The sequence below is a fragment of the Columba livia genome, chromosome 16 (genome assembly GCF_036013475.1).
Source record: "Columba livia isolate bColLiv1 breed racing homer chromosome 16, bColLiv1.pat.W.v2, whole genome shotgun sequence".
Lineage (NCBI taxonomy): Eukaryota > Metazoa > Chordata > Aves > Columbiformes > Columbidae > Columba > Columba livia.
Genome location: NC_088617.1, coordinates 13,432,863 through 13,449,032, shown reverse-complemented (window position 1 = coordinate 13,449,032; position 16,170 = coordinate 13,432,863). Strand labels below are relative to the sequence as shown.

General features: G+C 42.9%; 1 protein-coding gene across 1 annotated transcript in view; it reads right to left on the bottom strand.

The window, feature by feature from the left end:
• Positions 1 to 13,209, bottom strand: part of ITCH (itchy E3 ubiquitin protein ligase) — a 59,847-nt gene extending 46,638 nt beyond the window's left edge. The window contains exon 1 of the mRNA XM_065032584.1: positions 13,076 to 13,209. The gene's annotated coding sequence lies outside the window, so the exon portion shown is untranslated. The remainder of the gene's footprint in view (positions 1 to 13,075) is intronic.
• Positions 13,210 to 16,170: the final 2,961 nt, after the last annotated feature.

Below are 16,170 nucleotides of genomic sequence, written 5' to 3'. Positions count from 1 at the left end.
ATCTCCTTTTTAGCCATCTTTCTGCAATTTTAACAGAAGTTAGTAGAAATAGTCAGGTAAAACACAAATTAACATGGCTCTTCTTCATTATGGCGTATTTTAGAATGCCAACAGCCTTTTTCCAGCTATGACGGTCTTCGAATTCACTGTACCTTGCTATCCTATATCTGGATCAGCACACAGTGCAATGCGATAGAAATGGAGCCAGGAAGCAAGACAGGTCTGTAGACCCAATAGCAGCATTGTACGTGTTTCTGGAGTTTTATTTTGGAACAGCTCTCCCCTGATCCCGCAGCCCCACACCAGTCAGACCGCAGCTTCCAGTTTAGTTTCATCTAAAAGCAATTCAGCTTCTTTGATCTGAGCTCATTCCACAAGCCAAATCAGAGTGCAGTCTGTGAGAACGATCGGGGGATTCATTCCCAAAGCAAAGCGCCCGTCCAAATGAAAACACCAACTCAGATGCACACCGTTTCCCCTTCACCCGTTCCTCTCTCATACGCATTCCGGCCATATAGAAATCTCCACAGGTCTAAATTATGGCCACTGACTCAAGCTCATTCTTTTGTATGACTTCTATTCTCTCTCTTTAATTCTGTAAATGTGGATACAGGTATTTTCATGCAAGAGTATGCCAAGTCACTTTGTTGCAAGACTTCTACCTTTTACTCTGTTTTGACAGTTTCAGGGGAGATTGTTTCACCGAACATTTTCCTTTATAAATATCTAAAAAGGAAACCCCAAAGTTTCCCAGTCTCCATCACTGCGATAGATCTGTTTTGTTGATCAATGCTGTAGGTAAAGAAAGAAAGCTCTGTTATAAAGCACAAAGTATATGTGTTTACAAACAGGGTAGCAGATTGTGTTTCAGAGGTCTAAGAAATGAGCTGGACAACATAACTACTTGTTTCATGTGGAAGGAAGACGGGTAACTGAGTACCACCATATGTGTAAATCCAAATGTTTCTTTTTACAAGGAGGATAAATTTCAAGAAGTATTAATCTACAGAGATGCTGAAAAATGGAAGTTTCTTTTCCCATTCACTCTATGCACTAGAGAAAACCATTCATCAAAATTAACATTTCTGATAGATCTCTGAAATCATGTTTCAGCTCAGTGACGCCCCTACTGTGCCATGTAAAAGTGAAAAGGTCACGGAACTCCTTTGAGCGACTCTTGGCAACCCCAAGTACTAAAAAAACCCCAAACAAACACCATCTCCTCATAGACAAGATGATGAAATGTGGGCCAGACAGAGGGCTGTGGGGTGGGCTGAAAACCTGGCTCAAAGGGCTATGATCAGCAGGCCGCAGCCCAGTGAGAGGCCAGTCATTAGGGCTGCACCCCAGGGGTACATACTTGGCCAACACTGTTGAACTTCTTCATTTATGACCTGGACAATGAGACCAAGCTCACTTTCAGTAAATATGCTGATCAAAAAGTTCCACAAAGGGAAATGCAAAGTTCTGCACCTAGGGAGGAATAAACACATGTACCAGTAAAGGCTGGGGGGCTGCTGGACAGAAAACAACTTTCGGAAAACATGGGTCCTGTTGAACACAAACTAGCAATGCTTGCTTGCAGTAAAAAACAGGGTCTCCAACATCCTTGGCTGCCCTGGGAAAACCATCATTAGCAGGATGAGGAAGGTGGTTCTTCCCCTCTACTCAGCACCACTGAGACCACAGCTGGTGTGCTAGTGGGTCTAGTTCTGCACTCCCCAAATCAAGAGCAACACCAGCAAAGGGAGATGATAAAGTGATTGGAACATGACATATGGGGAGAGGCTGAGAGAGCTAGAATTGTTAAGCCGGGAAAAGAGAATGTTCAGGAGGATCTTCTAAGTGTGTAGAAATACCTGAAGGGGATAGAAAGGGTTAAAAAATATGAAGGCAGACTCTCCCCAGCAGTGCTCAGTGATGGGACAACAGGCAGTGGGGCACAAATACAGGAAATTCCACTTAAAAACAGGGCATTTAGTTATTTATTTTACTGTGAGGTGGCTGAACAGTTTGCCAAAAGAGGTTACATTGCCACCCTCAGAGATTCTCCAAACCCGACCCAAGATGTACTGACTGCTCTAATTGGCCTTGCTTTAAGCAGATGGGTTTGGACCAGACGATGTCCAGAAGTCCATTCTAACCTCAATTATTCTGTGCTTCGACTTCCATAAAACAAACTTAATAATTCCTGTCATACATGTCCTGTTCTTTCTGCTTGTTCTCTCTAGGTCTCTTTCCTGGAGCAGATTCCTCTTCTAAAAGACATCTAGCAAGTTGGTTACATAGTTTGTGTTTTGGTTGGTTGGTTGGTTTGGTTTTGTTTCTTTCTGCCCAAACTGAGGTTCCCTTTCAGTGCTCAGTTACTGGTTACAGCTCAAGTTTTACTAGTTTGAACAGAAAGGCACAGACTGCATAAGCCAGCACGCACCTTCTTCAGGTTCAGTAATCTTCATCTTGAGTATCATCTACTTCAATTTCTTCAGCTTTTCCCAAGTCCTATATTAAAATTAAACGCACAAGCCTACACAAGGTTATTTTTTCTCACTTCTAAAAACTACTTCTGTTTACCTTACTGCTGTTCTCTATTATAAAGAACAAAGCAATACAGCATTGAGTCTATCTTCTACAAAATGTCCAAGTCTATAAATACCAATTAATGACAGTCAGGTAACGTGAAACCTAAAAACGTGCAAAAATCAAGGCCAAGTTCAACTGTCCCAACAGAAAAAATGCTATTGTACACTTCTTATGCACGCTGCTTTCTGAGTTTATTTTCATTTTCTTTTGCCCTGATAAGAAACCTCATAAACATTCACATATCACTGCCTTGGAACCTGTGGTATCCCTTCATTATTTACATAATGTCAGAGATGGGGTAATCATTGAATATGGTGGTTGATACTTTGTTCACTCAAAAGACATTTTACTTTGCTATTGGCAGGTGTTCAACTGCTCATACCTTTAAGAATTTCCTTCATTTTACCTCATATGGTGATAACTTCCCAAAACAAATCTGGAAGGTTATCCATATGTTGCTCTGTATCTCTCCCACACATCTATAAAGCTTCTGTCCCAACCTCTGCAGTACTTTCAACCAAACTAATTGCTCTTGTTTTACATTAAAAATATCCCATGTGTGACAAATTTGGGCTGGAGTGCCACTTAAAGGATGTTGATCCTCTTAACAGTTTCTAAAGGTGTCTCCTTTGTATAGATGCTTGTAAGTATCTCTATAAATTAATCCAAACCTCAGTGGGAAAGAATAGCAATGGAGTTTCACTTATACTAAAACCAAACAAAAAAGATGCTGCCCAAAATCCCAATGACATAAACAGATAACATCAATATGCTGTGCTACTACTTTAGCCTTATGGTTTAAACATATGCACTAACTTTCAATCATTTCACACTTCCCAGTGCACACATTTAACTCCACTACCTCATTATTAGAGAAACACTCACACAGCATCAGATTACAGTTTCATGTTATTTTCCAATCAAAAAGGCAGAAATCACTACCCTCAATGAGCAACTTTCAGCAAGTGCAGAACTTAATTTGATGCTCATGGCAAACGAGATAATAGACTGTATTAGTAGACATGTTGGAGAACCACTTGAGCTTTAACTAATTTGACTGGTTATTTTGTGATTTGGCATCAGAAGGAAACTAATGTTTTTGTATTACAGGTATTTTTAAATGTATTTCAAAGGCACTGCTTTTGAAGCAATGAGAAACAATATCTGGATTATAAACTCTCCCAGTAATACAAAATAAAAGGTCACCACCTGCTATTTCACCATCCACCTTGCAGCTTTTAAACAAGTCACTTTCAAAGCAGTTATATATTCAGCTATTAACAGAGGACAGCAGCTACAGATGATTTCATAATCTCTTTTTTACAGCTCAACGCTTGCTTCAGCATACTTCCCCATTCCATTCCCAGCGCTACGTTTCATTACCAATGGTTCACACACACCCTTATTCAAACAAACCTACATAAAGTTTTTAAGTCTATGGGGAACGGAACAGAAACAGAAAGCTTGACCATTAAATTACGCTATTACCTGTATACATTACCAAGAGTGACAACCTCACCCACTATTATGATTGTTTTAAAGAAGCCTTTTGGAAGGCCATTGTTTACTAGCATTCTATAAACCCAGAACTAAAACCAGATCCTGTCACCTGGAAGACTCAAATCTTCACAAAGATACATTTTTCAAAAGCATAATGAAGCTGGCATCTACATTAACCTAAACCGGATTCTTTAGTATGTTCCATACAGATCTGCAGAGCACACAACACAGTTTGTGTTAAGTGTTCAGGTGCACTCGTGAAGGTTCAGACCTGTACAAAGGTACCTCACTCTGGGTTATCACAATGAAGAGAGCCCCAGATACACCTTCATTCCTCTGCTCCCAAGAACACAGATTAAAAGGGCCATGGAGGTAGCAGGAAAAATTTGCCCGCAAATGGTATCGCCTGACAAAAACTATCTTGCTAACAGATTGTCACCATAGGTACCTGAGCAATAAACCAAATCTGCAATTCAGCCTGGCAAGGCTCATCAAAGAAATGATGAATCATTCGCTACTACCAGTGATAACCACAGACCTGACATTTGCTGATTATTTAAAATCTCTTGACAAAGAAAGTTCTTTGTCATTTGCTGCTTGAAATTGCTTTAGCAAATGTGATGGCATACGAGACAGTTCCTCTGGAGTAGCTTTGGCTCAGCTGTAAGATCAGGAACTACTGCAGCCAATGCACTGAAATTCTCGCAGTTAACTAGTCACCAAGCTATGACTACACATGCATTGTCCCATAAAGAAAACAAATTGCTGCTCTGAGTACCCTTAAACATTACAAATAAAACTGGACATCTAGGATTTACAAAAAAGGAAACAATTTTCCTGTGTGCTAAATTCAATGCCAGCCAGAAATAAAGGTTGCATCTTTCCAACCTAAATTATGCATTACTAAAGTCAAGCACACAAATCCAAAAGATGTAACGGAAATAAAAATTAGAAAAAAAAAACCTGAGGTATCTGAAAGCCTACTATGGTTCACTGGCTTTTTTTAAACTGCAAACTGCTGCAAGCAAAATCTTGATTTCCAGAGGAATCACCTTCATGCTTTCTAACTGCAACAGAAGCCCATCACCTGCTTCCTCGGAATCTTTTGCAAGTGACCAGATGGCAACACAAAAGCATAGCCAGGAGGGGACAACACGACCAGCCCAACCATGTAAAATGTGACCGCTTGCTACGTTCCAGCTCATGCCTCTCTGAAAAATGAACCAGAAACTACAGGAAATAGATGGCTTAGAACTGCACCACTATTTCAATATTCCCAGCAATTCCATTTGACTTGTTTTTCATGGGGCTGCCCTAAAACCCTTTTGTCCTTTATCAGAAGATAAAGTAGAATTCACTTCTGAAATCTTGAGTTACCAAAGACTGCCGGCTCTAGTGCTAAAAACCTTGAATGAAAGTTCCAGTCTTCACATCCTAGCTCTTCTGTGTGAAGACCTGACAATTTCACATTTTAAAAAAGAACATCATTATCTGTTAACAACGAACACTAACTGCATCCTTCCATTTCAAGGGGATCTCCATACTTCAGGGATACAACTTAAAGCCCACAGGTCTGTGAAGAAGCTGAGAACTGTTTCCTAAGCTAAAACTAGACAGTGAGCCAGAGGTAACAGTACAATAGGAGTGACAGCAACTCGGCTGTTGCAGCTATCGGGGAGCGCACGTGGTGGGTTCTGCTCGGACAGCTTTGCTGATACTGAACAAGTGGTCCCACCTGCCCCTTCCCGCTCCCCCCAGTCACACAGCTCCTCCTGCTCTTTGTGCCCACCCCAGTGCTAATTTGACACTCAATGACCTGTTCAAATTCAGTAAATCTTCAGGGGAAACAAACAAAACCTAGGGCCCCTGATAACTGCAAAAAATTTCATTTTTTTTAAATAAAATAGACATACTTTGCATGCCTTGGCAAAGTATTCTGTACAAGGAGTGTAATTCAGTGTCAACACACACCACTCTTCACAGCTTACCTGTCCATGCATTATTTGGCAAACCAAAAAGGTACCTGCATACTGGAGCAAAAGTATAGGCCCACAGGGTTATGATGCTGTGTAATGGCCCTCCTAATCAGCATTCTTCCAGATGCAAATCCCAGGTCTAAGTCATGTGAGGAGTTCTGACAATTGTTGTTCTACATTCTGTTCAGACACTTTTACTTAGTTTGTAATGCACCAGACCCTGTGTTCAATTATAAGTCATGAAAGCAGAAATATAAAATACAAAGTACAGAGTATACTATTTTAAAAATAGGAAGTGAAATTCCAAAAAGCAAAGAAATCGCAGCAGTGGCACAGGCTTTCTCTCATAATAGATCCTTTCCCTATCATTACTGTCTGCAAAGACCCTCCCCGCATAACTCCCACATCATCCGCCCTTAACCTGGAATTTCATTTTGCTGGTATCTTCTCCACTCCAATGTGCAGTTCACAAGTTCTAAGTTTCACATCAGCCTGAAAGCATTTTCATTTCTACTGTCACCATCAGAATAGTACGATTTTGTTCAGACATTCACATCCCAGATGAAAGCAAGACTTTTCTTAAATGTTATCTTTTGCTTTAATAACTCAAATTATCACTAATGCCATAAAAGTCTTGTAGTTCCGAGGTCCTGATGAGTGCTGGAAAGGAACTGAAAAAAAAAAAAGGATGCCACACCTCACAGGACTACATTTAAAACCTTTAAACCATTGAGAATACTTAAATAAACCACCAGCAATGTCAACAGGTTTCCACACTGAACAAATCCACTTGCTCAAATCAGATTTCAGAAGAGGGGTTAAAAACACTGATTCAACAGGTGCACAAAAAGAAGAGCAATGAGAACACAGCTGGCTTGTGATAGCTTATTCATTGACCCAAACTAGATCTGGTTCAGGACAATGTTTAACAAAGGTAGCACTGCTCTGCAAATGGATCATTCAAATATATAGCACATGCCACATTTGCAAAAGACAAACAAGATATTCTAGTGTCTTACTGGTAAATTCAATTTAACAAGCACAAAATGGAGTATGCCAGTTATCAAGTATTGCCCACTGGTTATAAGTTTTCCTCTGTATCTTTAGGTCACAAACACTTTTAAATGGAATTAGAAATGTTACACATGGCCAGTATTTGGTAAGCAACGCAATGTAAAAAAATCCCTGAAAACACAAGTGACAGGTATGTAGTTTGGATAGCTATAGAAACTTTCTAAATGTAGAGTGAGGTGGCCAGACTGTTTTCTTACACCTTCCCTCCTCCTTGTTGTTATTATTATATACATTATTCCCCTTCAAGCAGCTAGAATAAGAAGCTGCTTTGAAGACTGCATCGTTGATGACAACACTTGCAGTGGATGAACTGCACACATTTAAGAAGAGAAGCAGCCTTGCTATCCTTAAACAAAAAACAAGTCAGTGTCGCACTTACTTTTCATCTTCTAAGCTCCTGTACTTTCTTTTTTCTCACTTCCTTTATAGAGGGAAGTGCCCTTCACGTGCAGGACCACCCCAAGAGCTCTTAACTTGAACAGATAGGAAAGTGTGCTCAGGTAAAATGTAGTGAAAATATGCAGCTCATCACTCTCACAGAACTAAGCAAGCCTGGTTAAAGATTAGATTCAACACATTATCGCCTTATGAGCATTTTTATATATTAATTGTCACATTTTTAACTAGTCTCTGAAATAATATTTACAGCAGTAGGAAATATACACATACATAAAGACATAAGGCATACACACATTTGTAGAGGCAAGTCCTGTGAAGATAAATCAATCAGAGTGATACAAAAGTGAATTAATTCAGGCTCTGACAAGTATAAAAAAATCTTTAAAGTTGAGGAATCCTTGTAACGAATGAACTCACTCCATGTAGCTGATTGCAAATAAATGGAATTCATGGCAGAGCAAAACTTAAGGTATAAGAAAAGTATTAACGCAGAATTTGGAACAACAGGTCTTAATCCATTCAAAGGTTTACAAAAGCAGCAGTGAAGAAATAAAAACTTGGATATCTGACCACTCCAACTGTCAAGCAAGAGTAATGATTATTAATATATGATTAAAAGACAGCTAGCACTGAGGACAGGAGCAGGCACTGGGGATGGATACTCGATGGGATGGATAGTGACACATGTTAAAAATTACAGACCCACAAAATCCCAGAATGTCAGGGATTGGAGAGGACCTCAAAAGCTCATCCAATGCAATCCCCCCATGGAGCAGGAACACCCAGATGAGGTTACACAGGAAGGTGTCCAGGCAGGTTGGAATGTCTGCAGAGTAGGAGACTCCACAACCTCCCCGGGCAGCTTGTTCCAGTGTTCTGTCACCCTTACTGAGAAGAAGTTTCTTCTCAAATTTAAGTGGAACCTTTTGTGTTCCAGTTTGAACCCATTACCCCCCATTACTCACCCTTTATATATCTGTAAACGTTAATGAGGTCACCCCTCAGTCTCCTCTTCTCCAGCTCCAGAGCCCCAGCTCCCTCAGCCTTTCCTCATAAGGGAAATGCTCCACTCCCTTCAGCATCTTTGTTGCCGTGCACTGGACTCTCTCCAGAGTAGAGGGGCAGGAGAACCTCTCTGACCTACTGACCACCCCCTTTTAACCCACCCCAGGTACCACTGGCCTTCCTGGCCACAAGGGCCCAGTGCTGGCTCATGCTCATCCTACTGTCCCCAGGACCCCCAGGTCCCTTTCCCCTACGCTGCTCTCTAATAGGTTATTCCCCAACTTACACTGGAACCTGGGGTTTTCCTGCCCAGATTCAAGACTCTACACTTCCCCTTGTTCTATTTCATTAAATTTTTCCCCGCCCAGCTCTCCAGCCTGTCCAGGTCTCTGATGGCAGCACAGCTTCCAGTGTCAGCCACTCCTCCCAGCTTGGTGTCACCAGCAAACTTGCTGATAGTAAATTAATTCTTTGAGTTGCTTCAGCATCTAGTCTTCCTCAGTTTTTTTCACTGTGCTGGACAAGGCAAATGCTAAAAAGTGCAGTAACCACTTACACATGATTCGCACAGGCAAAAATTCCATCAGGATCATGTGAAACTGAAGGAATCAAAGAGCCCGTTTTATTTTTAAGTAATGAACATAGTCCCACTAACAAACTTTATATTATTGAAGGGTATTTCACTGCCAGTGGCTTCCCATTGGATGAATTAATGAATAAATCAGAACCAGATTATAAACCTGTCTTTACTATGTCTTTTTCTATTCAACATAGCTTTAAACCTTAATGGATCTTTCTTTTCCTTAATATTAAACTTCAAAAGAATTACCAGGTGTCTAGCTAATACAAAGAGAAGAAGTATGTGTAAAGGCTACCCTTGACAAAAAGCTAGACATATATATAGAACAGAAAACAGCATAAAGATTTTATAGAGGCTGATAGTAACACACACTTCTTCAAAGCACCAGCTTCCCTATCATGACCTACCCAATCCAAAACCCGAGATCTGCACATTGCAGGTAAAAGGTACGTCACCGAACTTTCACTTCTTGATCAGAAACCGAGTTCCATACAATAAAACTTCAACAACCTACCTGAAAAGAATAGGCCTTTTCTTGCTCAACAACAATACCATTTGAGCCTAAGCTCCGAAATTGAAAATCAATGATCTAAATGCAAACAGGTAAGTAGTTCTGTTCATGACTGAAACAATGGGCCTCTCCTACCAGCAGTTTAGAATAGCTCAGGCAGGTGGGTGGAAGGCAGGCATTATCAGTTTCTAAATGAAAGGACTGTAATAAAACTTTTCTTAAAGAAAGAACAGCATAGGAACATACTGCCAAGTTTTAGAAAAATTATTTGAATAACCAGTGTAACAAGATCTAGTATCATGTTTCCTCAGAGGGGGGAAAAAAAACAACCAGCCCTTGATGTTTTACCAGGAAGTTTGTTCTGTGCCCCAGTATAGTAAAAGTAGAAATTCCAGGCATAACTTAAGAGCTGGTCATATGAAACAGGGCCTTGATTTCTTTAAAATGCTCTTTCCCAGTTTGTTACAATACTTCCATTTCTATTAAGTTTAATTTGCAATTCTTATCTAGGAAAAGATCAATGGTTCAACTGCAGCAACTCTGTACTACAGTAAAACCTGAATGTCAGTCACTGACAGGAAACACTCAAGTCCTTATTGCTCTATTCTTCAGATGAGAGAGAAGAAAAACCACCTTGCCCTCTCCAAAATGTGGACACAGCCTTAGCTCAGCTAACAATCAAACCAAGCCCAAGAAGGATTGCCTAAAACCTTGAAAAAATACTCAATTTATGAGAGAGTAAAAAGAAAATCTCTAGAAAAACAGAATACTCCCAAGCTAGACTATAATCATGGCTTGTCTACTTCATCTTCTGAGGCGAGCGCACACTTCAAAGTGCTTCTACAGCTGGGCAGAGCTCGGCTGCAGTGAGCAACGGAGGCAAATACCCTCCTCTAGGTTATGCACACATATTCGCTTTCCTGAGGTGTGAGGACACAAAGCAGTTCCTTCAATTACATATAAATACAGCAGCCTGACAAAAATTAGACCATTACACAAACGTTAACTGGACAGCCTAACAGAAAAGCTTAAAAATAAGCAGCATCAGTGACTGCGCTCCCAGAAGCTTCACCATTACCATTTGCAAGGGGTTTTTCTTCTGCTCTAGCCCTATCGACTCTTTATCCTGATTTAAAGTAAGAATCTAATTGGTTTTGCTGCAACATGAAAAGCACTTCACAATGGCCCAACACTTTTACCACTTTGTCTAGACAGCTTAAATTTACAAAAGACGTTTATTTAGATGCTATCATCAGAGGATACTGATAATGCTGTTGAGAAGTGACCTATCTACTTCATGTGCTGTAAAAGAAAAGAAAAATAATTTATTTTGTAAATCTCTCATGAAACATATTTTTCAAGCTGCCCTAAGGCAAACTTTCTTAGAAAAAATTTAGCAATTTAAACTCTAGAAGAGAAACATCATGCTACTTTACTACCTGTCTTCCTATTCATTCATTTATTCTGTAGTTAACCAAACCATTCTGAAACTTTGAAACAAACATATTTCAGGTCTGGTTTAGCACAGAAGAAACAGAACTTTACAAAGGGAGAGAAAATTGAGGGAAGACAACAAGGTGATGCTGCTTAACTAATAAATTGATATAAATAATCTTCTCTCAATCTCTCTTAAACCCCAAAATAACTGTTTAATCTGTAAGAAGCTTTCAAAGCTAGCACTCAGAAGTCTCAGTTATTTTCCACTGCAACATCACCTTTCACATGTACTATATTAGTTCTTTGTTTTAAAGGCAAGAAAATTCACTTTGGATCAGAATGCTACATATTATTCCGATGATCACTCGGAGGTGAACACATTCAGTGCAGCAACGGAGACTGTCAGCCAAACCACAACTAAGAATGCACACTAGACCAAGTTCAGATTGAAATGGCTGTAGCAAAGAGCAACGTAACTGTAATTAAATTAGAACTGCTTTGGACTTTTGCTGCAAGAAAAGAGAAAATAATTTAAATGTGCTTTTTCAAAACAGATTTTTTTAAGCATTCAGATCCTCAGAATTGAAGACAGCTTGCAGTTCATGTTTCATTCGTGAACACCTATGCCTTTTCAGGTAAATAAAAGCAAGCAATAGCTGGATATACTGTGATTCTCTTGAAAGAGACTGCCTCCTTGCAAATATCAGTCTGGATTTCTCTCCTTTTCTCCTTGAAAAGGATGAGTGGAAGAGTAGCAGAGACCAAACAAAACAATGAGAAACTCACTAAAGCAAGCAATAATATATTTGGAAAAGTAGTCCTAAAACACCCTGGTTTCTCATCTTTTCAATTCTAATTAAGCTATAAAGACAGGTTTTGCTGGGGATATTTTCTGAAACGTCAAGTGTAAAGGATGCTACATAAATGACAACAGATAACCCAAATGCCACACCGTCCTTCTCTCCGCATCACACATAGATCTGAAGTTCTTTTGCCAATTAACATGACAAATTAGAGCTATGCAAACAAGCTGAATTCTTGGCTATCATAACCAATTAGATGAATGCACCCTCCAACACTCTCTTCTGCTTTTATCTGGATACTATTGCCACACAAGGTCAAAGACAAACCTAACTGGAAGCGGGAGGGTTAACAGCTAAAACTTGTCCATGTTTCCAAAATAAAGCGGTGGCACCAGCTGCCATTCTGCCGTGTTTACAAGAGGGAACACAGCTGAGTATAAACCTCCAGCTAGAGCCGTGCTTTATCGCTAGGAAACAGGACTCCCAGGCACGGCTGTCCCCTGACAAGCCGAAGGCAGCGAACCCGCAGCCGGCCCTGAAGGAGCCCCCGGGCGGGGGGGACGCGGGGGCCAAACACGAGGTGCCGTGCCACGGAACGCCTGCCGGAAAGCAAAGCGAATCCCCAAGGCCCCAAGAGGAAGGAGGTTTAGAGGCTAATCCCGGCGACGAGGAGCCTGGAAAGGATGGCGGGGCCGCCCGGGGAGGGGAAGCCAGAACCGCTGGGGACAACCGGAGCGAGCGATACAGAGCTGGGGACAACGGGGTCCCCAGCCCGGACTCCGGGCAGGTGTCCCCTCCAGGCGGAGCGGGGAAAGGGCTCGGCAGCGCGGGTCGGCACAGCCGGAGAAGGGGCGGCGGGGGCGGGCAGCCCTCGCAGGGGAGCGCTGGGGTCCCGGGACCGCCGCCCCGTCCCCGGGAAAGGCGCGATGCTGCCCCCCAGCCGGGCCACTGGCCCAAGGGCTGCCCCGCCCGGGGAGGCAGCGCGGCGCGGAGGACTCCCTCAGCGAGGGCAAGAACCCCTCCCGAAGCCAGGCCTACGCCCGCCGGGGTCCCCGCGCCCCCGCCGCTGTGCCACGGCCGCCGGGAGCTGAGAGCGGCGAGGCCGCCGTGCCGCGCCCCACCGCCCCGCAGGGTCCCGTTCCCACCGCTCCCGCCGCCTCCGCTTCCCCCTTTCTGCCCCGCCCGCGGCGCGGACCCCCGCTCCCCTCACCGGGCACGGCGGCGCGGCGGCTGCTCCGTCCCTCGGCCAAGATGGCAGCCGGTCCCGGCCCAACCTGAGGCAGCGACTTTACAAAGTCGGGCGGGATCTGCGCGTGCGCCGAGTCACTCGGCGCCCTCAGGCGCGGTGACTACAAGTCCCGGCGTGCCCCGCGCCAGCGCCACGCATGCTCAGAGCGGCCTGAGGGGCCTCTGCTGACCGGGGCGGGTTTCGCCTCCGTTCGGGTCGTGGCTCGGTTTTGTGTCCCCGGGCTTTGGCGCTCGGCTCCCGGGAACGCTTCGCAATGGTGCTCGATTCCTCGGCCGCTGCTGGTGAGGCTGCCCTGAGCAGCAGGGAGGCGTTTGGGCCTGCTCGTCCCCTCAGCACTCACACCAACCCCCTGGGCCAGGTCCCTGGGAAGAATTACAGAATCGCTTTGGTTGGAAAAGAGCTTTAAGATCATCGAGTCCAACTGCTAACACTGTGAAGTCCACCTCTAAATCATGTCCTTAAGAACCTCATCTACAGCAGGATGAGTCCAGCATGTGCATGGTCCTTAAGATGCTGAAGGGAGTGGAGCATCTCCCGTGTGAGGAAAGGCTGAGGGAGCTGGGGCTCTGGAGCTGGACAAAAGGAGACTGAGGGGGGACTCATTCATGGGGATCAATATGGAAAGGGGGAGTGTCAGGAGGATGGAGCCAGGCTCTTCTGGTGACAACCAGTGACAGGACAAGGGGCAATGGGTGCAAACTGGAACACAAGAGGTTCCACTTAAAGGTGAGAAGAAACTTGTTCCCGGTGAGGGTGGCAGAGCCTGGCCCAGGCTGCCCAGGGGGATTGTGGAGTCTCCTTCTGTGCAGACATTCCAACCCGCCTGGACACCTTCCTGTGTAACCTCATCTGGGTGTTCCTGCTCCATGGGGGGATTGCACTGGATGAGCTTTCCAGGGCCCTTCCAACCCCTCACATTCTGGGATTCTGTGATGTCCATTTAAACATATCAAATGGGTGAAAGAACCTCATCAAGACCCACTTTGGACTCCCAGCTGAATGGACCCTGATGTGATGAGTGGGTGAGGATGAGGAGGGCAGCATCACACCTTCACAACACTCCAGCCTCCCTCCTCCACTACCTGTCTGCTTCCTGCCCTTCAGAAGAAGGTTGGTGGCATCTTCCTGCACCCAAGGCATCCCTTAGCACTTTCCTCATGGATACAAACAATATACAAGCTATGTGTATATACACACACACGCATAGAGTATGTATATGTGTGTTTGTATATGTATATGTACACTACAATACAGATAACTGATCATCAAAGCAAACCTGTGGGCTGGGCTAATGCTCCTCTGAAATTACAAGAATGCCATTAACGAACCTCTGGCCATCCATGGTGCTGGGTTATCACAGTAACACTAATAACTTCAAATTTTGAATAGGACAAAGGGACATACTGGTTAATCTGTTTCTACCAGTCAAGCAAGTGGGACATCACTGGTAGCAGTGTGGGCTTTGTGACACACAGGCAAGGTTTTACAGTTCTGATGTAACCACTGCAGATACTTAAGCTATAACCTTTATATAAAACCTTTCTTGTTTCAACAGTATTTTTTCTTAATCAGAATGTGCTATTGCATAAGCGAATACATAGAGATCACAATGCACCTCCTCTTTTGACAGTGAAGAATGAGAGTTCAGTTTCCATGCACTGAAATCAGAGAAAAGATTCCTTAATTTTCAAAGACTAGGAGAACATCCTCGTTAATTTTTCAGGAAAATCACATATTTCCTAAGTGCAAAGTTTAGCATTTTGATACAACTATTAGGGATGTGAAAATCCGTCTTGTCTTCCCTACTTCACACATTAATGAGAAAGGTCCCCCAGGTACGATGAAGTGAGCAATTTGCATTGACGAGGCCTACGCAAGAAAACAACTCAGATTCTTTTCCCCTAACAAAACAACATCTGGGTTTCAATGCAAATTAGCCATCTGCAGTTATGATTGACCAAGGTACATATGCACATAATGTCAAGCACAGGAATCACTTTATTTCCAGCACAGACAGTATGTGCTGCTCAGTCAGAGCATGTGAGTGCTGAAGGGTTGGAACTGTGGGGCTTTGTCAGAAAGGTGCACAACGCTGGGAAGCAAATTTGATGCCAAAGTTACAGCCCAATATCACAACCAAACAAACTGAACAGCTCACTTAAGTTCTGAAGTTTGTTTTGTTGTTTGTTTTTTTTTTTTCCTCTAAAGCTTTTCTATACACCTTTAAGTCTTCATGTTCATTTACAGCTATTTGACCATGTATACAGATCCACATTTAAATGGTCATTCAAGTTAATAAAAATGAGCTCAGCTGACTTCAGCCAGAGTTCCACATCTGCAGATCTGGGTTTCCTTTACAGCATATTTGTTCCCTCTCCCAGCTGGTACATAATATTGGGCTTGTTTTTGCAGATTGCCTGTGTTTTCATTCCCCAAACCATAGGAACATTGCAGCTAGGTGTACTATGCCCTTTTACCCCAGCAGTGTGAATTAATTTTAACTTCAGTAGAAGTTTTGTGTTTGTAGGAAGAAGCTGAATGGTACCTCAAGTACAGTATATGTGACTCCCATCAAATTCCACAGATGTGCATATATCCCTAGGGCAGTGTGGCCATTTACAGGCTCTGTTTTTCTCTGTTTTTTGTATTTCCAGGGTAAAGGTTGCTAAAGCAGACACCAACTAATAACATTGTGTCTCTTTTCAAGGACACCACATAAGTTGTCCTTGTGTGTTATCATTTTTTTCCTCCTTTTGTAACTGGCATGTTGGTAAAGTGACTGTTGTTCACCCCCAGCAACCCTAATCTCTTTATTTTTCAGCTTCTGATGCCTGAAATCAAGTTCCACTGGTGCTATCCGCTCTGTAAAATTCATGAGAAAAAGAATGCATTCCAGGTGCACAAACTACTGAGCAGTTTATGCTTGCCAGAGCATAGAGCAATCTTCACATTCCCACTCTTTCAGAGATCATTTTCCGTGTTAAAAATCACAGCCTATCAGTGAGGTGGAACAACAAATAATGAATTAACCCCGGAACAATGTGGCAAACACAGAT